We start from the raw sequence: 22,744 nt of genomic DNA, 5'->3' as shown, positions 1-22,744 counted from the left end.
CCCCCCCCCCCCCCCCCCGCCATCCCCTGGCCACACTTGTGCTCTGTCTCCATCTCTCAAAAATAAATAAACGTTAAAACAAATTTTTTAAAAGTGTCCAAAGGGCTCTTAAGTAATGCACAGAATTATCACGACCCTGACCCCTCATCACTACCTTTAGAAATTAAATGCTCAAGGGCCACCTGGATAACTCAGACCATTCGTTAAACTTCCGACTCTTGATTTGGGCTCAGGTCATGATCTCATGGTTTGTGAGTTCGAGCCCCACGTTGGGCTCTGCGCTGACAGCGTGCAGCCTGCTTCAGATCCTCTGTCTCCCTCTCTCTCTCTGCCCCTTCCCTGCTCGTGCGCATGCACACTCTCTCTCTTAAAATAAAATGAACGCTTAAAAATTAAAAACAAATTTTAAGTGTTCAAGCCGGTGCTCAACCCTTAGAGCAGTTGTCCCAGGCAAATTCTATTACCACTGCCTAAGACCATAGAGAGAGTGGCTGTTGGCACTGTGTCTTGCTTAGGTCTAGGGACGATTTTTTTCCTCACACCTGTCACAAAGTCCGGTGCCTCAGTTGGCTGAAGAGACGCTGAGGGAATCTCCCCTTCTTTCTTCTGCTATTGGCAGACTCCTCTGTTGAAGCAGCCTCTGAGATGGAGATTAAGTCGAGAGAGCTCTTGAGATGGACACCTGCTGAAGGGAAGGGAAGGGTGCAGGACGGGACAGAGGGTGAAGCTGGGGTGCCACAGGACCCCAGGAACACTTGTGGCTTTACCCCACGGGAGCTTTGCAGGTGTAATGGCTATTCAGTGGTGTCCCAAGTTGAGAGAACAGGCCCCGTGTCGTTCAGTCATTAGAGGCAGGCTGGCCCGTGGACGGGTGTAGCTTTGGGTGAGGATGCTCTCTTCGGCCAAGGCAATCCCTGAGGAGGCTGGCAGCTGAGGGCTTTCTGTGGGCACCGCGCCCGGCAGCTGGGGAACATTTCCTTTATTCCTGAAGGAGAATCTGGACAGTAGCCACCACACGCTGCCATTTTCTAAGTTTCCCCCCCCCCCAGGGAGGGTCCTCCACATTGTACTGGGGATACGGCAGAAGAAAAGGCTAGAACAGAACAGCCTCGTCTTTCATGACAGAATTAACCCCAGTGTGGGGATGGAGGGTGGGCCCTGGGCAAGCTGCTTTACTATAGAGAAACGAAACCAGTGAGAAGACAGACAAACGGATCCCAAAGACATGGGGCAGGGGAGGGCAACACCATCCAGGCAGCAGGGAGAACCGGAGTTTCCAATTCTCTACCTCCCAAGGGGCAGAAATGGCGATCCCCTAGCGAAATGCAATCACGACTCGCTTCCCAGGTCCCTTGGTATTTGCTAACAGAAACACAAATCAGCCAACAAACAAACAACAAAGCCAAGAGTGTCTTCTCACAGGAATTTGCCAACCTTACACATTTTCCTTCCTTATGGTAACGTGTGTATTTTGTGACAAAGAGAGCATAAACTTTCGCGGCACGAACTTGGCTACGTTCGTGAGGTTCAACTTTCTTTCTCGTCAGAGGGGAAACGTTAATTACATGGTGTAGCTCAGGGCATCTTTCATAATAGAGCTGACTTCCTCTCACCTCCTTAGGATGATGACGGTCTAGCATGGGGAGGCCTGGACAGGCTTCCGATGGCCAAAATGGGGCAGGGATTATTCTAGAAAGCTTGTGGGGATATCAGCATGTACAATCCATTTCACACAAATGTAGAGGTTGCGCTGTGAGAGGAGGGTTCCCTACCATTTTTGTTCTTCAAACATGACTCCATTCCCTGTGGTTCCCAAGCTGTTCCTTCTTAATCTCCTTCATATCTTCCACCTGTAACCTAAAATATTGGAAATCCTCAAAATTCCATCCCGGGGCCCCTCTCCTCATGGTGCTCAACCCCTTGAGACTCGTTTCCGATGCTCTCGTCCAGCAAGTTCACATTGGTGGCTCAAATATCATTCTCAGATTTCCTTCCTGAACTCCAGTTAGGCTCATATTTCCACGTCTGTCTCAGCACCTTCACTTGGATGCCTCCCAGGCACAGATCTACTATTTCCTGGTGGATTTCCTGTTTTGAATAATCCAATCTTTATACACCAAGATGCCAGAATTAGACACCTCACGGCCATGTTTGTGCATGCCTCCCCTTTCTTCAGGCACCACATCCAGCCATTCACCCTGACCCATAGTGTCTGCCATGTGACTTTCTCTTAAAAAGGCCTCCACCATTAGCCTTCCCACCCCCACCCCGCATTCGTCAAGCCACACTGTGTTTTCCCTCTCTAGCTTTGTGTGATCCATCATCTCTTAATTGGACTTTCTGTTTCCATCCTTTAGTGACTCCTTACCGGTATAAGACAGCTCTCTGAGGCCCACAAGATCGAGTCCTTACTCAGCACACCTTATAAGGGGTTTCATAGTGCTGTCCTTACTCCTTAACATGCTTTCTAAGGGATTTACAGTCTGGCCCCAAGGAACCTCTGTGTTCTCACTTCCCACCACTTCCTTATTCTTTCTCTTCCTTCCTCCGTTCTAGCTCTGTTGGTACGCTGTGTGTTTTATGCTGTAGGTTCTATCCAAGCTATTCTGCGTTCAGCAAAAATGCCTAATGGTTTGATGTTTCTCAATCCGAGCTCAAGTTGTTCCCCCTACCCGAAATGCCTTGTGTATCTATGATATCCCACTCAGAGTTGAAGTTCACATATGAAGTTCCTTCAACAGAATTAATAATTCATTTCCTGGATTCCCATGGAATCTTGTGCAAGCCTGCCCAGGAGTACCTCTTATTGTGTGACTTTGTTTTCCATACTAGACAGACTCTGAGCTCTGCAGCTAAACTTGAAACATAATAGATGTTCAATTGATGTTTGCTTTGAACTTGTGAATTGACTACCCCTAGTGTATAGCTAACACATTAAATTGAGACTACTAATTACACACACCAAAGAATGAATTTTTTTTTAATGTTTATTTTTGAGAATGAGAAACAGTGGGGTCAGGGCAGTGCGGGGGTGGGGGGTAACAGAAGATACCAATCAGACTCTCTGATGACAGCAGAGAGTCTGATGTGGGGCTCAAACTCATGAACTGTGAGATCATGACCTGAGCTGAAGTTGGACGCTTAACCAACTGAGCCACCCAGATGCCACAAGAATGAATTTAAATTTAGCTGTACGCTAAGTTAGAAACTAGGAAAGCAGACATTAATGTGTTGAGCTTAAAGGAAGGGAGAAATAATTCTAAAGGACTAATTTGGGAAACAGAGGAAGCAGGGGCTTGCATACAAGAAAGAAATGAAGAGAAATCAAAGGTGGACGTTATTTAAAGACAGAGCTTCCCCCTTTAGTATTCTGTTCTTGCTGTTTTATTTTTTTTATAAATGTTTATTCATTTTTGAAAGAGAGAACAAGCAGGGGAGGGGCAGAGAAAGAGGGAGACGGAGGGTCCAAAGCAGACTCTGTGCTGACAGCAGCGAGTCCAGCATGGGGCTTGAACTCACAGACCGCGAGATCACGACCTGAGACGAAGTCAGACATTCAACCAACTGAGCCACTCAGGCGCCCCATTGTTCTATTTTTGTATATAGGCAGGCTGATGTGACCTAATGCCAAATGAGAAAATATCAGGTAAAAACACTATGCAACTAGGCATTGAAGAAGTTGAAGATTTTTACTATCTGTATTGGTCATAAGTTTTTATTGTTTTCGTTTCCTTTTATAGATAATAACTTTTTGATGAATGCTTCTTTTTGCAAAGGAGTTCAAGAAGTAGACAAAGGAAAAATGAAATAGAGGCAATTTTATTTTAGTCACTCAGCTTGCTGGTTCCTCTGGACAATTTTTCCATAGTCTATGAAATGTCACCATCTGCTGGAGGAAGAAAATATGTACAATTCAACTTTGCTATGTGACTGTTCTTTGTAGTCACTGGTCAACATGATTAACTACTTAGAACTCTCTAACTTTTAGCCAGATGATGCCATTAGTTCAGCCAGTGAAGGATTACCAGATCCTATAGGCAAATATTACTCATCACTTTATTTGAAGATACGCTTTTTCCAATGGGCAATTCAGATCAAGTGTCCTTTAAAATGTTTTAACAAGCAGCTATTTCTGAGGACCACTGGCATTTAATATGGAAGTATTAGGTATTAAAATCAGCTACTGTAGAGGTGGGACTTCCAACATGGCTTAGTGAGAAGATCAACAGATCCCTTCCTCAACAGGCAATGATAAAACTAACAAAGGCACAAAAACAACCACTTGGGAACTGTGGAAACTGACTAGAAGGAGCGGAAAGATAGAGAGGCACAGAAAAAGAACATTTCAGGGGCACCTGGGTGGCTCAGTCAGTTGAGTGTCTAACTCTTGATGTCACCTCAGATCAAAGCCAATTTCTCATCAAAAACTCGGGAGGCCAACATACACATTATGTATACTGCTTTTTGTTATGATTAATATTGGGTGTATTCCGATAAATTCATCCTTATTGTACAGGAAAAAAAATTAGTTTTTTTTTTTTTTTTTTACCAAGCTTTCCAAAGACTGAATAGATCACAAAGCTTAAGGAATTGTCTTACTGTGGACTAGACAACTTCAAAACGAGGTGCCCATTCCAGAAGGAAAAGAGCTGGGAATTAAGTTCATCCACTTGAAACTGTTTCTACAATAATCGAAACGTTCAAAACCTCAAGGCTCAAGATCCCATAGATCAGAGTCTACTTTTTTGATAAAATCTTACTAAAGTCTTGGAAACTAGAAGAAAGATAGTTTGTGATGCATATGCTTCCCAAGAACGAGAATAGATTTTTACTAAATAGTGGTATATTGGATGGTATATGTTTCTTAAAGGTCCAAATGTAATAAATAAGTGGAAAAAAAAAACCTCTGGAGACCAGAATGCAGTGGAGTGACATATTTAAACTACTCAAAAACAAAACAAAACAAAAAAAAAAAACCAACTGTCAACCAAGTATTCTAAATCTGGCAAAAGTGTCCTTCAAAAATGAAAGAGAACGTAAGATAAAAGCTGAGGAAGTTTGCCGGTAGTAGACCTGCCCTATGAGAAATTTTTTTTTTTTTAAAGATTACTCTAGATTCTTTTTTTTTAATTTTTTAAATTTTTATTTATTTCTAGGAGAGAGAGAGAGAGAGAGAGAGACAGCGTGAACAGGGGAGGGTCAGAGAGAGAGGGAGACACAGACTCCGAAANGAAATAGGCTCCAGGCTCTGAGCTGGCAGTCAGCACAGAGCCCGACGCGGGGCTCGAACCCACGAACCGCGAGATCATGACCTAAGCGAAAGTCGGACGCTTAACCGACTAAGCCACCCAGGCGCCCCTGCCCTATGAGAAATATTAAAGGGAGTCCTTTGGGATGAAACGAAAGAACACAAGACGGTAACTTGAAGCCATGTGAAGAAGTAACACCAGTGACCATAACTCAACTACATAGATAAATATAAAAGCCGGTATGATTGTACCTTTGGTTTGGAACTTTTCTTATTTTTCTCAAAATGATTTAAAAGACAAATGCATAAGGGGCGCCTGGGTGACTCAGTTGGTTGAGCATCTGACTTCCACTCAGGTCATGATTTCATGGTTCGTGAGTTCGAGCCCTGCATCGGGGTCTCTGCTGTCAGCACAGAGCCCACCTCAGATCTTCCATGCCCACTTCTCTCTGCCCCTCCCCTGCTTACGCTCTCCCTCTAAAATAAATAAACATTAAAAAAAAGACAAATGCATAAGAAATAATTATAATTTTGTGTTCGTGGGCACACAGTATTTAAAGATGTAACTTATGGGATGCCTGGGTGGCTCAGTCAGTTGAGCGTTTGACTCTTGATTTTGGCTCAGGTCGTCATCCCAGGGTTGTGAGATCAAGCCCTGTGTCAGGCTCCACGCTGAGCATGAAGCCTCCTTAAGATACACTCTCTCTCCCTCTGCCCCTCTCCCGCACTCTCTCTCTCTCAAATGAAAAAATTAAAATAAAAAACTAAAGATGTAACTTGTGACAGCGACAACATAAAGTGGGATGGGATGGAGCTATAAAGGTACAGAGTTTTTGTATGCTATTGAGGCTAAAGTGGTATCAATTCAAATTATATCATTACAAATTTAGGATGTTAATTGTAATCCCCAAAATAACTATTAAGAAAATAACTTTAAAAATATACAGAGGGGCGCCTGGGTGGCTCAGTCGGTTAAGTGTCCGATTTCGGCTCAGGTCACAATCTCGTGGTCCATAGGTTCGAGCCCCGCATCAGGCTCTGTGCTGACAGCTAGGAGCCTGGAGTCTGCTTTGGATTCTGTGTGTCCCTCTCTCTCTCCTCCTTCCCCACTCACGTTGTCTCTCTCTCTCTCTCTCAAAAATAAATAAACATTAAAAAAATTTAAATATACAGAAAGGGAAGTGACGAAGTAATCAAAACAGTACACTAGGAGAAAAAACATCAATGAAATATGAAAGAAGGCAGTAGCGAAGGAACTGACGAATGAAAACGACATATAGAAGACAAATAGTAAAGTGACAGAAGGAAGTTTTTCCTTATGAGTAATCACTTTAGATATAAATGGATTAAACTATCCAATTAAAAGGTAAACACTGGCAGAATGCATTTTTTAAAAAACCCAACAATATGACCCAACAATATGCTGTCTACGAGAGAATCAGTTTAGATTAAAAAAAAAAAAGCAAACACCCTACATGTGGGGGGAAGTGAAAGGGTAGAAAATGATATCTTGTGCAAAAGTAATCAAAAGATATGAGACAGCTGTATTAAAAAATTTTATGTTTCATTTATTTATTAATTTTTTTAATTTTTAAGGTTTTTTATTTATTTCTGAGAGAGAGAGACACAGCGCGAGCAGGGGAGGATCAGAGAGAGAGGGAGACACAGAATCTGAAACAGGCTTCAGGCTCTGAGCTAACTGTCAGCACAGAGCCCGACGTGGGGCTCAAACCCATGAACTGTGAGACCACGACCTGAGCTAAAGTCGGATGCTTAACCAACTGAGCCACCCAGGCGCCCCACGTTTTATTTATTTTTGAGAGAGAGGTAGCGTGAGCAGGGGAGGGCTGAGAGAGAGGGAGACACAGAATCTGAAGCAGGTTCCAGGCTCCGAGCTGTCAGCACAGAGCCAGATGTGGGGCTCGAAGTCACAAACCGTGAGATCGATGACCTGAGCTGAAGTCAGCCGCTTAACCGAGTGAGCCACCCAGGTGTCCCCAAGATGGCTACATTATTCTCAGACAACATACACTTTAAGTGAAAAACTGTTGCATAGGGGGCACCTGGATGGTTAGGTCAGTTGAGCATCCTACTCTTGACCTTGGCTCGAGTGATGATCTCACGGTTCATGAGCTCAAGCCCCACATCAGGCTTTGCGCTGACAGTGCAGAGCCTGCTTCGGAATCTCTGCCCATGTCCCTCTTTCTGTCCCTCCCCTGCTCTTTCTCTCTCTCAAAGATAAATAAATAAACATTTTAAAAAATTGTTACAAGAGACAAAGGAGACATTACGTATTGACAAAATGTCAATCAAGATGATATAAAAAATTATAAACATATACACACTCAAAAACAGGGCCCCAAAATACATGTCAAAAATTGAGAACATTGAAAGAAGAAACAGACATATTATTGAAAGGGGGAAATAATAGTTGGAGACTTCAATCCCCCCACTTTCAATAACGGATAGAACAACTAGACAGAACACCAGAAAGGAAATAGAAGAGTTGAAGAACATTTTAAGCCAACTGGACCTAACAGACATATATAGAAAAGTCCATCCGACAACAGAGGACACATTCTTCTCAAGTGTACCCAGAATATTTTCCAGGATAGACCACATTCAAGGCTACAGAACAAATCTCAATAAATTCAAAAAGATTAAAACCATACAAAGTATCTTTTGCTACCACGATGGAATGAAACCAGAAATTAAGAACAGATGGAAAACTGGGACGCCCGGGTGGCTCAGTCGGTTGAGCATCCAACTTCAGCTCAGGTCATGATCTCACAGCTCGTGAGTTCAAGCCCTGCGTCGGGCTCTGTGTTGACGGCTCAGAGCCTGGACCTTGCTTCGGATTCTGTGTCTCTTTCTCTCTATGTCCCTGCCCTGCTCATGTTCTGTCTGTCTCTCAAAATAAGTACGCATTTAAAAATTTTTTTAAAAATCACAGAAGGAAAACTGAAAAATTCACAAATATGTGGACATTAAACAAACCAATGGGTCAAAGAAGAGATAACAAGAGAAATTAGAAAGTATTTTGAGTTGAATGAAAATAAAAACACAGCATATCAAACTTTATGGGATGCAACAAAAGCAGTGCTCAGAAGGAATTTATACCTATAAATGATTACATTAAAAAAGATACATCTCAGGGCGCCTGGGTGGCTCAGGCTGTTAAGCATCTGACACTTGGTTTCGGCTCGGGTCATGATCTCGTGGTTCGTGGGTTGGAGCCCCACGTTAGGCTCCATGCTGACAATGCAGAGCGTGCTTGGTACTCTCTCTCTCTCTCTCTCCCCTTCCCCTCCCCTCCCCACCCAACTCTCTCTCTCTCTGTCTCTTTCTCTCAAAATAAACTAAAAAAAATTCTTTAATGATAGACCTCAAACTTCACACCTCAACAAACCAGAAGAAAAGCAAGTGATCGCGTCTCAATAGTTAATTTTTGCTTTTGTTTCCCTTGCCTCAGGAGACCTATCTGGTGAGAAGTTGTGCAGCCAAAGTCAAAGAAGTTACTGCCTGTGTTCTCCTCTAGGATTTTAATGGTTTCGGGTCTCACATTTAGGTCTTTCATCCATTTCCAATGTATTTTTTGTGTATGGCGTAAGAAAGTGGTCCAGTTTCATTCTTTTGCAAGTAGCTGTCCAGTTTTCCCAACACCGTCTGTTGAAGAGACTTTTTCCCATTTCTGGGCTCTCTATTCTGTTGCATTGAGCTTTGTGTCTGTTTTTGTGCCAGTACCATACTGTTTTGATGATTACAGCTTTGTAGTACAGCTTGAAGTCCAGAATTGTGATGCCTCCAGCTTTGGTTTTCTTTTTCAGGATTGCTTTGGCTATTCGGAGTATTTTCTGGTGCCATACAAATTTTAGGATTGTTTGTTCTAGCTCTGTGAAGAATGCTCTTGGTATTTTGTTTTTGTTTTTGTTTTAAATTTTTTTTTATTTATTTCTAGGAGAGAGAGAGAGAGAGACAGCGTGAGCAAGGGAGGGTCAGAGAGAGAGGGAGTCACAGACTGAAATAGGCTCCAGGTTCTGAGCTAGCTGTCAGCACAGAGCCCGACGCAGGGCTCAAACCCACGAACCGCGAGATCATGACCTAAGCGAAAGTCGGCCGCTTAACCGACTAAGCCACCCAGGCGCCCCACTTCGTATTTTGATAGGGATTGCATTAACTGTGTAGATTGCTTTTGGCAGTACATTTTAAGACTATCTGTTCTTCTTTTGTTTCAAGTTTTTATTTAAATTCTAGTTAGTTAACATATAGTGCAATATTAGTTTCAGGAGTAGAATTTAGTGATTCATCACTTACATACAACACCCAGTGCTCATCCCAACAAGTGCCCTCCTTAATACCCATCACCCATTTAGCCCATTCCCCTAACCCAACAATAGTTGTTCTTTTTTTTTTTATTTTTAAAACATTTACTCATTTTTGAGAGACAGAGAGAGAGAGAGAGTGTGAGTAGGAGAGGGGCAGAGAGAGAGAGACACAGAATCTGAAGCAGGTTCCAGGCTCTGACCTGTCAGCACAGAGCCTGATGTGGGGCTCGAGCTCATGGATCACTATATCATGACCTGAAATGAAGTTGGACACTTAACTGATTGAGTCACCCAGGCACCCCGATATTTATTCTTCTGATCCATGGGCATGCAATGCCTTTCCATTTCTTTGTGTCCTCTTCAATTTTTTTCATCAGTGCTTTATAGTTTTTAAGGTACAGGTCTTTCATCTCTTTAGTTAGGTTTATTCCTAGGTATCTTATGGTTTTTGGTGCAGTTGTAAATGGGATTAATTCCTTAATTTCTCTTTCTGCTGTTTCATTATTGGTGTATAGAAATGCAACAGATTTCTGTACATTGATTTTGTTTCCTGTGACGTTACTGAATTTGTAAAAGTTCTAGCAATTTTTTGGTGGAGTCTTTTGGGTTTTATATATAGACTATCATGTTATCTGCAAATAGTGAAAGTTTTACTTCTTCCTCGCAAAGAAAACAATCAACAAAACTAAAAGGCAACCTACGGAACGGAGAAGATATTTGCAAATGACACATCTGATAAAGAGCTAGTATATCCAAAATATGTAAAGAACTTATACAACTCAACACCCAAAAAAAGAATAATCCAATTAAAAATGGTGACTGGGTGGCTCAGTTGGTTAAGCGTCCAACTTCGGCTCAGGTCATGATCTCATGGTTCGTGCGTTTGAGCCCTGTGTAGGGCTCTTTGCTGACAGCTCACAGCCTGGAGCCTGCTTTGGATTCTGTATCTCCCTCTCTCTGTTCCTTCTCCACTCACACTCTGTCTCTCCCTCTTTCCCCAAAACAAATGAACATTTACAAAATTTTTTAAAAATAAAAATGGACAGAAGACATGAATAGACATTTTCCCAAGAAGATATCCAGATGGTCAATAGACACGCATGAAAAGATGCTCAATGTCACAGGTCATCAGGGAAATACAAACCAAAACTACAATGAAATACCACTTCACATGTGTCGGAATGGCTAAAATCAACAACACAAGAAACAACAGGTGTTGGTGAGGATGTAGGTGAAGAGGAGCCCTACTACACTGTTGGTGGGAATGTAAACTAGTATAGCCACTCTGGAAAACAGTATGGAGTTTCCTCAGAAAGCTCAAAATAAAACTACCCTATGACTCCACAATTGCACTCCTAGGTATTTACCCAAAGAATACAAATATACTAATCGAAAGGGACATATGTAGCCCAGTGTTTAGAGCTGCATTATCTACAATAGCCAAACTATGGAAACAGCTCAAGTGCCCACTGACTGATGAATGGATAAAGAAGGTGTGGTATATATACACAATGGGATATTGCTAAACCATAAAAAAACGAAATCTTAACCATTCCAATGACATGGATGGAGCTAGAGGATATTATGCTAAATGAAGTAAGTCAGTCAGAGGAAGACAAATAATATATGATTGCACTCATATGTGGAATTTAGGAAACAAAACAAATGAGCATATGGGAAAAAAAAAGAGAGAGGGGCAAACCAAGAAACAGACTCTTAACTATAGAGAACAAACACATGGTTACCAGAGGGGAGTTGGGTCAGTGGGTTGGGTGAACTAGGTGATGCAGATTAAGGAGAGCACTTGCGATGAGTGCTGGGTGGTATATGGAAGTGTTGAATCACTAAATTGTACACCTGAAACAAATATTACATTGTAGGTTAGCTAACTGGAGTTTAAGTAAAAACTTAAAAAAAAACACTAAGTGAAATCCAAAACTAGCAGAAGAAAGTAAATAATAATGATCAGAGCAGAGATAAATAAAATAAAGACTAGAAAACAGTAAGGAAAATCAACTGAACTAAAAATCGATTCATTGAGGATAACAAAATTAACCCACCTTTAGCTAGACATTAAGAAAAAAAAGGGAGAAGATGAAAGTAACTAAAATTACAAATGAAAATGAGGACATTACTACTGACCTTACAGAAATAAAAAGTTTTATAAAACAATACTATAAACAATTAGATAACCTAGATGAAATGCACAAATCCCTAGTGTCACACAAATTAACAAAACTGTTTCAGGAAGAAATTAAAAAATCTGAACAGATGTATAACAAGCAAAGTGATTGAATCAGTAATCAAAAAACTTCCAGTAAAGAAAATTTGAAGACCAGATCGCTTCACTGTTGAATGCTACCAAACATGTAAAGAATTAATGCTAATCCTTCTCCAACTCTTCCAAAGATAGAAGAGGAAGTGACACTCTGATACCCAATCCAGACAAAGAAACTCCAAGAAAAGAAAATTACAAACTATTACCTTTTATGGATATAGATTTAAAATTCTCAACAAAATCAGGGTGCCTGGGTAGCTAAATTGGTTAAGCATCCGACTCTTGACTTGGGCTCAGGTCATGATCTCACAGATGGTGAGTTCAAGCTCCACATCAGGCTCCATGCTGACAGTGCAGAGCTTGCTTGGGGTCCTCTCTCTCTTCCTCCCTTTCTCTGTCTCTCTCTGTCTCCAAAAATAAATAAATACATTTTTTAAAACTTAAAAAAATTCTCAACAAAATACTTGCAAACCAAATCCAGCAATGTATTAAAAGGGTTACACACCATGACTAAATGGGATTTATCTCAGGGATGTAGGGATGATTCAAGATATGAAAATCAATCCAAGTAATATAACACCTTAATAGAATGAAGGAAAACCCACACAATAGTCTCAATGGATTCAGAAAAACATTTGACATTACCTAACACCCTTTTATGATTAAAAAAACCATCAGTAAACCAGGAATAGAAAAAAAAAAATGTTTTCCTTAACATAATAAAAGACATCAAACTCAATGGTGAAGGTTTCCATCTAAGATCAGGAACCAGACAAGGATGCCTGCTTTTGTCACTGAAATTCAACATTATTCTGGAAATTCTAGCCCAAGCAATTAGGCAAGAAAAAGAAATGAAGGCATCTAAATTGGAAAGGAAAAGTATATTTATCTCTAATCACAGATGACATCTTCCTATAATAGAGAAAATCCTAAAGAATCCCCCCACAAAAAAGCAATTACAGCTAATACACAAAATCAGCAAAGTTGCAGGGCACATTATCAACATGCAAAAATCAGTTGTATTTTTATATACTAGCAAAATCCAAAAAGGAAATTAAAGGATTCCATTTATAGTAGCATCAAAATAATAAAATACTTAAGAATAAATTTAATCAAAAAAGGTGAAAGACTTGTACATTGAAAACTACAAAAGATTGAAAGAAATTAAAGAGGACCCAAATAAATGGAAAACTATCTCATGTCCATGGCTTGAAAGACTTAATATTGTTAAGATGGCAATAGTCAGCCAAAGAAATTTATAGATACAATATAATCCCTATCAAAATCCCAATGGCCTTTTTAATTTTGCAGAAATAAGAAAGCTGATCCTAAAATTCTTATAGAATTTCAAGGGACCATGAGTAGCCAAGTCTTGAAAAAGAGAAACAAAATAGAAGGAGTAACGTTTCCTGATGTCAAAACTTACTGCAAAGCCATAGTAATAAAAACAATGTGGATAAGGATAGACATACAGATCAACAGACTAAGACTGAGAGTCCAATCTATGAACATCTATGGCCAATTGATTTTTGACAAGTGTGCCAAGACCATTCAGTGGGGGAAAGAATAGGCTTTTCTTTTCTTTCTTTTTTTTTTTTAATTTTTAATGTTTATTCTTAATGACAGAGAGAAACACAGCATGGATAGGGGAGGGGCAGAAAGAGAGGGAGACACGGAATCTGAAACAGGCTCCAGGCTCTGAGCTGTCAGCACAGAGCCCGACGTGGGGCTCGAACCCACGAACCATGAGATCATGACCTGAGCCGAAGTTGGACGCTCAACCGACTGAGCCACCCAGGTGCCCCAGAATAGGCTTTTCAACAATAGTCTTGGAACAATTGGATATTCACATGCAACAGAATGAAACTATATCTCTACCTCACACAATATACAAAAACTAACTCAAAATGGATAAACACCCTAAATGTTAGAGCTAAAATCATAAAACTCTTAGAGGTAAACATAGGGGTATATCCTCATGACAATTTGGCAATGGCTTCTTAGGTATGACACCAAAGCACAGCAACAAAATAAAAAATAAATGGGACTTTATCAAAATTTAAAACTTTGGGGCACCAGGGTGGCTCAGTTGGTTAAGAATCCAACTTCGGGGGATTATATATTTTATATAAAATATATATATATATATATATATATAAACACTCCTACAACTTTATAAAAAAGAAGATAACCCAATTAAAAATGGGCAAAGGACTTGAACAGATATATCTCAGAGAAGATATATGAATTGCCAATAAACAATTGAATAGTGGCCAACATGATTAGTCATTAGGGAAATGCAAATAAGTATCACAGTGAGATACCACTTAATACCCACTAGGATGGCTAATAGTTTCTTTAAACATAAAATATATGGGGTGCCTGGGTGGCTCAGTTGGTTGAGCGTCCAACTTCGGCTCAGGTCATGATCTCGTGGTCCGTGGGTTTGAGCCCCGCATTGGGCTCTGTGCTGACAGCTCAGAGCCTGGAGCCTGCTTCAGATTCTGTGTCTCCCTCTCTCTCTGACTCTCTCCAGCTTGTACTCTGTCTCTCTCTATCTCAAAAATAAATAAACGTTAGAAAAAATAAACATAAAATATAAAGTGTTGGTAAAGATGTGAAGAAACTCAGACTTATTTGTTGTTGGTGAAATGTAAAATGTTATAACTGCTGTGAAAAATAGTTTGGTGTTTCCTCAATAGGTTAAACACAAAATTACCATACAACCCAGCAATTCTACTCTTGAGTATTGTTGTGAACTGAATGTGTGTCCCACCTCCCCCCACCTATTAATATGTTGAAGTCCTCCCCCCGCCACCATATCACTGTATTTGGAGATGAGACCTCTAAGAAAATAATTAACATTCAATGAGGTCACAAGGGTGGGTCTGACAGAATTAGTGTCCTTATAAGAAGAGATAGCAGAGAGCTCACCCTCTCTCTCTTTCCATATGTCTGCACTGAGGAAAGGTGATGACATCGTGTGATGATATAGCAAGAGGGTGGCCATCTGTAAGCCAGGAAGAGAGCTCTCTCCCGAAACTGACTATGCTGGCACCTTGACCTCAGTCTTCCAGCCTTCAGGACTGCAAGAAAGTTAATTTCTCTTGTTTAAGCCATCTCACCTGTGGTATTTTGTTATGGCAGCCTGAGCAGGCTAAGACAAGTATATACCCCAAAGAATGTTCCTAGCAGCACTACTCACAACATTCTAAAGGAGGAAACAACCCAAATGCCCATCATCTATGTCCACCATCTAATGAATGGATAAACAAAATGTGGTCTATCCACACAGTGGTATATTACTCAACTATAAAAAGGAATGGAGTACTGATAAATTGTGTGACATAGATGAACCTTGAAAACATCACACTAAGTGAAAAGAGCTAGAAACAAAAATGCCACGTGTTGTATGATCCCATTTATATGAACTATTCAGAATAGGCAAATCCATAGAGAGAGAAAGCAGATTAGTGGTTTCCAGGAACTAGGGGAGAGGTGAAATGGAGTGTGACTGATCGGTGTGTACAGTTTCCTTTTGGGGTGACGCGGTAGTTCTCGAAGTAGACAGTGATGTTTGCGCATTATGAACAACTAAAGGTTACTTATTTGTACATTTTGATTATTTTTCTAATTTTTATTTTAGAGAGAGAGAATGCGAGTGGGGAAGAGGGCAGAGGGAGAGAGAGAGAGAATCCCAAGCAGGCTCCATGCTCAGCACAAAGCCTGACTCGGGGCTTGAACTCAACGAACGGTGAGATCCTGACCTGAGCCAAAATCAAGAGTCAGATGTTCAATCGACTGAGCCCTCTAGGGGTCCCCTTGTACTCTTTTAAACAGTTAAAATGTTACATGTTATGTGTATTTTACCACCAGAAAAATATTTCTAAAAAATAAAGGAATGAATAAATATATACCATGCTAACTGTAATGTATAGAAAGCTGGAGTAGCTATGTAAATTTCATACCAAGTGGAATTCAGAATGAGGAGAAGTAACAAGAATCCTTAACGGGTATGTACCGAACAACACAGAATCAAAACACCTGAGGCAAAGAGTGATAGAATGGCAAGGAGGAGTAGAGAAATATACTATTATAGTTGAAGACTATAATACTCCTCTACCGATACTTGACGATCCGGGCATCATAAAATCAATAAGGATATGGTTGAAATGAATGGTGTCATCAATCAACTGACTCTAATTGACATGTATCCAACAACAGCAAGATACACAGTCTTCTCAAGCTCACATGGAGCATTCACTGAGACAGGCTACATATTGGGCTATCAACATGCTTTAACATATTTGAAAGGATAGAAATTATGCAAAGTTCATCCTTTGATTACAGTAGAATTAAACTAGAAGCCAATAACAGACGGCTGGAAAATCCAAAAACATTCGAAGATTAAACTACACACTTCGAAATAACACATGAGTCAGAGAAGAAATCTCCAGAGTAACGTCAAATCAACAAGCTAACTATAAGAAACTAGAAAAAAGGGGTTTTGGGGTGGTTCAGTAGGTTAAGCGTACGACTCTTGATTTCGGCTCATGTCACGATCTGACGGTTTGTGAGATGGAGCCCTGCGGTGGACTCTGCACTGATGGCACGGAGCCTGCTTGGGATTCTCTGTCTCCCTCTGTCTTTGCCCTTCTCCCACTTGCTCTCTCTCAAAAATAAATAAACAAACATTTAAAAAATAAACTGGAAAGAAAGGAGCACATGAAACCCAAAGCAAGCAGAAGGAAGGAAATAATAAACATTAATAGAGGAATAAATAAAATAGAGATCAGAAAAACATCACTGAAAATCAACAAAATCAAGAGTTCGCTTATTGAATTGATCAATAAATTGGCAAAACTTTAGATAGAAAAGAAGAAAGTATACTCAAATTAGGGGTGCCTGGCTGGCTCAGTCGGAAGAGCATGCAACTCTTGGCCTCTGGGTCCTGAATTTGAGTCCTATGTGGGGTGTAGCAATCATTTAAATAAATTTAAAAAAATTGAAAAAAAAACAACTCAAGTTATTGAATCAAGAATGAAAGAGAGGACTTTACTACTGATCTTACAGAAAGAGGTTTTAAAGGAATACTATGAAAAATTATATGCCAACAAATTAGGGAACTGATATGAAATGGATAAATTCTTAGACACAGAGTTCTGAAACTTTCTCAGGAAGAAATAGAAAATGTAAATGGGCCTATAAAAAGCAAGGAGGTTGAATTAGTAATAGGAATATAAAAAACTTCTCACAAAGAAAAACTCAGGACCAAATGGCTTCTCTGGTGAATTCTACCATTAATAGAATGAACAGTTACAAACTCTTTCCAAAAAACAGAAGAGTAGGGATACTTCCCAGCTTATTTTTATGGGACTTGTATTACCCTGATACCAAAAACAGACAAAAGCATCACAAGAAAACTATAAACTGTTATCCTTTATAAACACAGACACACAGGAAAACGTAGAACAGGATACTAGAAAACCAAACCAAGCAATATGTAAAAAGGATTACATGTCATGACCAAGCGGAATTTATCCCAGAAATGTAAGTTTGATTTAACATACAATAATCAGGGGTGCCTGGGTGGCTCAGTCGGTTAAGCGTCCAACTTCGGCTCAGGTCATGATCTTGTGGTTCGTGGGTTCGAGCCCCACATCGGGCTCTGTGCTGACAGCTCAGAGCCTGGAGGCTGTTTCGGATTCTGTGTCTCCCTCTCTCTCTGACCCTCCCCTGCTCACGCTGTCTCTCTCTCTCTCTCTCTCTCTCTCTCTCAGAAATAAATAAAACAATAAAAAATCATAACATACAATAATCAATCCATGGAATACACCACATTAACAGAATAAAGGCAAACAACCACATGATCATCTCCATTGATGTAGATAAAAATTGACAACAGCTAACACCCTTTCATGATAAAACCACTCCACACACTAGGAATGGAAGGAATCTTCCTCAACCCGATAAAAGATATCTATAGAAAAACCCATAACTAACATCAGATTCATGGTGAAAGACTAAAAGTTTTCTCCCTAAATGGGAACAAGACAAGTATGTTCACTCTCGCCACTTCCATTCCACATTGTGCTGGATGTTGTAGCCAAAGCAATTAGACAAGAAAAAGAAATAAATGGCAAACTGGGAAGGAAGAAGTACACTTAAAACAGGTGCATTTTATAGCACGTGTATTATACCTCAAGGAAACTGTTGAAGAAGTTTTTGCTACCGCAGTGATAACATTTGGAGCTTTGAGTCAAAGTTGTTTCAGTCAAAAGCAGATATGGTCCAGGAAGCACAGGCAATTGTGTGGGTTGACTTCAGACTCTTTCTTCACCAGAGAGCAGCGAACAAATATTACATGTCTAAACGTCAGCCTCCAAATGTTTCAGATTGGGAAAGGGGGTGAAAATCTGCTGACATAGAACTTCTGAGTCTGATCTGTCAGGCCCACAGGGCTCCTGTCTGCATTCAGAGGGTTGCGGGCCAGACTTCATTGTGTCAAATCTGGAACATGGCCGCTTCCTCCTGGCAGAACTACTTGTCTCAGGCTCCTCTCAACACCCGCACTATTGGTGGCTTAACTGTTTTTTTTTTTAATTGTGTTCCAATATACATAACATAAAATTTACCATTTCAACCGTTTTCAAGTATGTTATTCAATGGCATTAAGTACATTCACATTGTTATGCAGCCATCACCACCGTCCATCTCCAGAAATTCTCATCTTCCCAAATTGAAATGCTGTACCTGCTTTTTAAAAAGTTTTTAAGGGGCGCCTGGGTGGCTCAGTTGGTTAAATGTCCAACTTCGGCTCAGGTCATGATCTCACGGTTCATGGGTTCGAGCCCCGCATTGGGCTCTGTGCCGGCAGCTAGCTTGGAACCTGGAGCCTTTTTCAGATTCTGTGTCTCCCTCTCTCTCTGCCCCTCCCCTGCTCATGCTCCCTTTCTCTCAGAAATAAACAAAACATTTAAAAAAATTAAAAAATAAAAAATAAATAAAATTAAAAGGTTTTACACTTACTTATTTATTTTGAGAGAGAGAGAGATAAAACAAGGGAGCAGGGGAGGGGCAGAGAGCACAGAGCTGTCAGCACAGACCCTGATGCTAGGCTCGAACGCCTGAACCATGAGATCATGGCCTGAGCCGAAACTGAGAGTCAGGTGCTTAACCGACTGAGCCACCCAGGTGCCCTGAAGCTCTGAACCTCTTAAACAGTAACTTCTCATTTTACCCTCCCCTCAGCCCCAGGAAACCACTTGGCTATTTTCTGTCTCCAAGAATTTGACTTCTCTAGGTACCTCATGTAAGTGGGGTCATACAGTATTTAACCTTTTGTGTCTAGCTTATTCCACTTAACATGACGTCCTCAAAATATATCCATGTGGTAGCATGTGTCCGAATATCATTTCTTTTTAAGGCTGAATAATATTCCATTATGTGTATATACCACATTTGGCTTATCCATTCATCCTCTGACGGGACATTTGGGTTCTTTCCACCTTTTGGCTATTGTGAATAATGCTGTCATGAACAATGGTGTACAGATGTCTGTTTGACTCCTTGCTTTCAATTCTTTTGTGTTTATACCCAAAAGTGGGATTGCTAGATCATACTATAACTCTACATTTAATTTTTTTTAATGTTTTTTTTTTTTATTTATTTCTAGGAGAGAGAGAGAAACAGTGTGAGCAGGGGAGGGTCAGAGAGAGAGGAAGTCACAGACTCTGAAAGAGGCTCCAGGCTCTGAGCTGGCAGTCAGCACAGAGCCCGACGTGGGGCTCGAACCCACGAACCGTGAGATCATGACCTAAGCGAAAGTCGGACGCTTAACTGACTAAGCCACCCAGGTGCCCCTCTACATTTAATTTTTATGAGAAATCACCATGCGGTGTTCCACAGCAGCCACATCACTTGACATTCCCACCAGCGATACACGAGTGTTCTGCGGTCTCCAAGTTCTTAGCTAACACTTGTTAGTTTCTGTCTGTTTCCTTGTTTGTTTCAGACAACAGCCATTCTAATGGGTATGAGATGTGGCATCTCATTTTGGTTTTGATCTGTATTAACCTGATTAGTGATATTGAGCATATTTTCACGTGCCTTTTGACTATCTGTATATCCTCTTTAGAGGAATGTCTATTCAAGTTCCTTGCCCATTTGTTAATTGGGTTGTTTGATGTCATTGAGCTGCAGGAGTTTTTATACATTCTAGATATTTTTTATCATATATATGATCTGCAAAGATTGTCTTCCATTCTGCGGACTGCCTTTTTACTCTGTTAATGGTGTCCTTTGATGCATAAAAGCTTTTTAAAAATTTGATGTAGGGAGGGGCGCCTGGGTGGCTTAGTCGGTTAAGCGTCCGACTTTCGCTTAGGTCATGATCTCATGGTTCATGGGTTCGAGCCCCGCGTCGGGCTCTGTGCTGACTGCCAGCTCAGAGCCTGGAGCCTGTTTCAGTCTGTGACTCCCTCTCTCTCTCACCCCTGCTCACGCTCTCTCTCTCTCCTAGAAATAAATAAAAACATTTAAAAAAAAAAAAAAAATTTGATGTAGGGTGATGGGCATGGAGGAGGGCACTTGTTGGGATGAGCACTGGGTGTTGTATGGAAACCAATTTGATAATAAATTATATTTTAAAAAATAAATAAAATAAAAATTTGATGTACTCCATTTAATTTTTCTTTTGTTGCCTATGCTTTTTATGTTATACCCCCAAATCACTGACAAATCCAATGTCACCAAGCTTTCCTCCTATGTTTTCTTCTAAGATTTTATAGTTTTAGCTCTTCAATTAGGCCTTTAATCCATTTTGAGTTAATTTTTGTTTGTAGTATCAGATGCAAATCCAACTTCATCCTTTTGCACATGGATATCCAATGTTCCCAACACCATTTGTGGAGAATACTTTCCTTTCCCCTTGACTTATCTTGGCCCCCTTGTTGATCATCCCCTGGACCATAAATGTGAAAGTTTAATTCTGGATTTTTTTTTAATTTTTAAATGTTTTATTTATGAGTGAGAGAGAGGGAGAGAGAGAGAGAGAGAGAGTGAGCAGGGGAGGTTCAGAGAGAGAGGGAGACACAGAATCTGAAGCAGGCTCCAGGCTCTGAGCTAGCTGTCAGCACAGAGCTCGATGCAGGGCTCGAACCCATGAACCGTGAGATCATGACCTGAGCCGAAGTCGGACGCTTAACCAACTGAGCCACCCAGGTGCCCCTGGATTTTTTATTCTATCCCATTGGTCTGCATGTCAGCTGGTTAACTATTTTTTTTTTTGGCTCAACCTTATAATATAAAAAATTCACTCATGTACAAAACAGCGAAAGGGTGACAATGACAACATATGAAATCCTGTGATCGAGAGTCCCCTTGAGTGCGCACCCTGCTGCCTATGTACCCACCCACACATACCCTGGTGTGGAAACAAAGGAAGGCAAACCATTGCTACCAAGAAGCGCCAACCTGTGCGTTCTCCACTCCACCAATCAGAGACCGATATCTACTCCAAACATTCAGTGATGAAAAGTACTGCATCTTCCAGGAACAGCAAGGCAGACTTCTTACTCATGATGGAGCAACACAGACAAACCTGGCAAAAAGAGTACTGCGCACTTAAATTGAGGATAATTACCCAGGAGGATCGTCACAATCCCAATTTAAGGGACAAATCCCCTTGCTCCCCCAATGACATTTTTTTTTCTCTCCCTCCAGGGTTGTCCTTGTTAATAGAGGCATCGGTCATTAACCGCATTATTATCTCCTTTGGTCAAAAACTTGATATGTCCCTTTGGCTTTTTATGAATCTTCAAGATTCGGTGAACTATACGAAATCTCTCCCTTCTATCCTAAAAACGACAATCTCTCCCACTCGGATGGGATCCTCGAGTCAATTCGTTACAAAGAGAATATGTCCTCTGTGAAATGTGGGTTCCAGGCTGCCACTGAGCATCCCTGCAATTGGACTTTCACGCCCACTTACGACCGTTAACCCTTTCCAGATCATTAGTGCCGAGGAGACCATCATTCCAAAATGTAGGACTTGATACTACAGCTGCTGCTTCTTTGTTTCCCACGCATCCTCCAAAAAAATCTAGAGCCGGTGTGGAGGGGCCGGAGAGTGACACAGGCAGCGGAGGGGGCCTCAGATGGTTAACTTTTAAAGTCCAACGCTCAGCCTGGCTTGCCCTCTCTCTTGATCCTTCAATTGTAGCCAGTGTCTGAAAGCCAAAATCCAAGTTAGTTAGTCCAGCATTTAAGTACTGTCAAATCTGGTCAAAGCCATCTTTCCACCCTGTCTCCCCCCATTTCCCTTGATACCAAGTCAGTGTTTCCGACACATCTGCCCTCCATTCATTTTCCATCTCTGTGCTTTATTTACTTCCTTTGCCTTCAGCATCCTTCCCTCCTCTTAGCCTCATTTCCCTCTCTGCATGCTAAAAACTGCCACTTCCTCTATGAAGCCTTCTCCAATTTCAGTTGGAACTTCTCTCTTGTTCTTCTAAAGTCCCTGAAATGCATTTATTGCCCTCCTGCTCATGTCACATTGTTAAACTTAGACAGGTTCTAGCCCTTCTGCTCCACCGGCAGCCTCTATGCCAAGAGCATTGTCTTATGTCTATTTCATACCTGTCATCGTACCTGGCCCAGTAATGTAGTCGAGATGTATGCTCACCTGATAAGTTTTCATTCATTACCCTGAGTTGCCCACCAAGAAAATCTATCAAAATTCCCCTTCTCCCGCCGCAGCTGTGAGTGTCAATCCCACGACGACTCTGGCTAGATTCGAGGTAGCACCGAGGAAGCTCTCGACAACCCTACGGAAAATCCTCATCACCAAAGGAACATTTCTGGAAAGGACACGGATGCATGAATCTTTGCTTG

The 22,744-nt window shown here is 41.0% G+C and overlaps 1 pseudogene; it reads right to left on the bottom strand.

Moving 5' to 3' along the window:
- Positions 1-21,423: 21,423 nt before the first annotated feature.
- On the bottom strand, positions 21,424-21,920 carry LOC120219888 (annotated as a pseudogene).
- Between the last annotated feature and the right edge of the window lie 824 nt (positions 21,921-22,744).

The sequence above is a fragment of the Hyaena hyaena genome, unplaced genomic scaffold, assembly GCF_003009895.1.
Source record: "Hyaena hyaena isolate Hyena2069 unplaced genomic scaffold, ASM300989v1 scaffold_658, whole genome shotgun sequence".
In the NCBI taxonomy this organism is placed as follows: Eukaryota; Metazoa; Chordata; class Mammalia; order Carnivora; family Hyaenidae; genus Hyaena; species Hyaena hyaena.
This window is presented reverse-complemented; position numbering and strand designations above follow the sequence as displayed.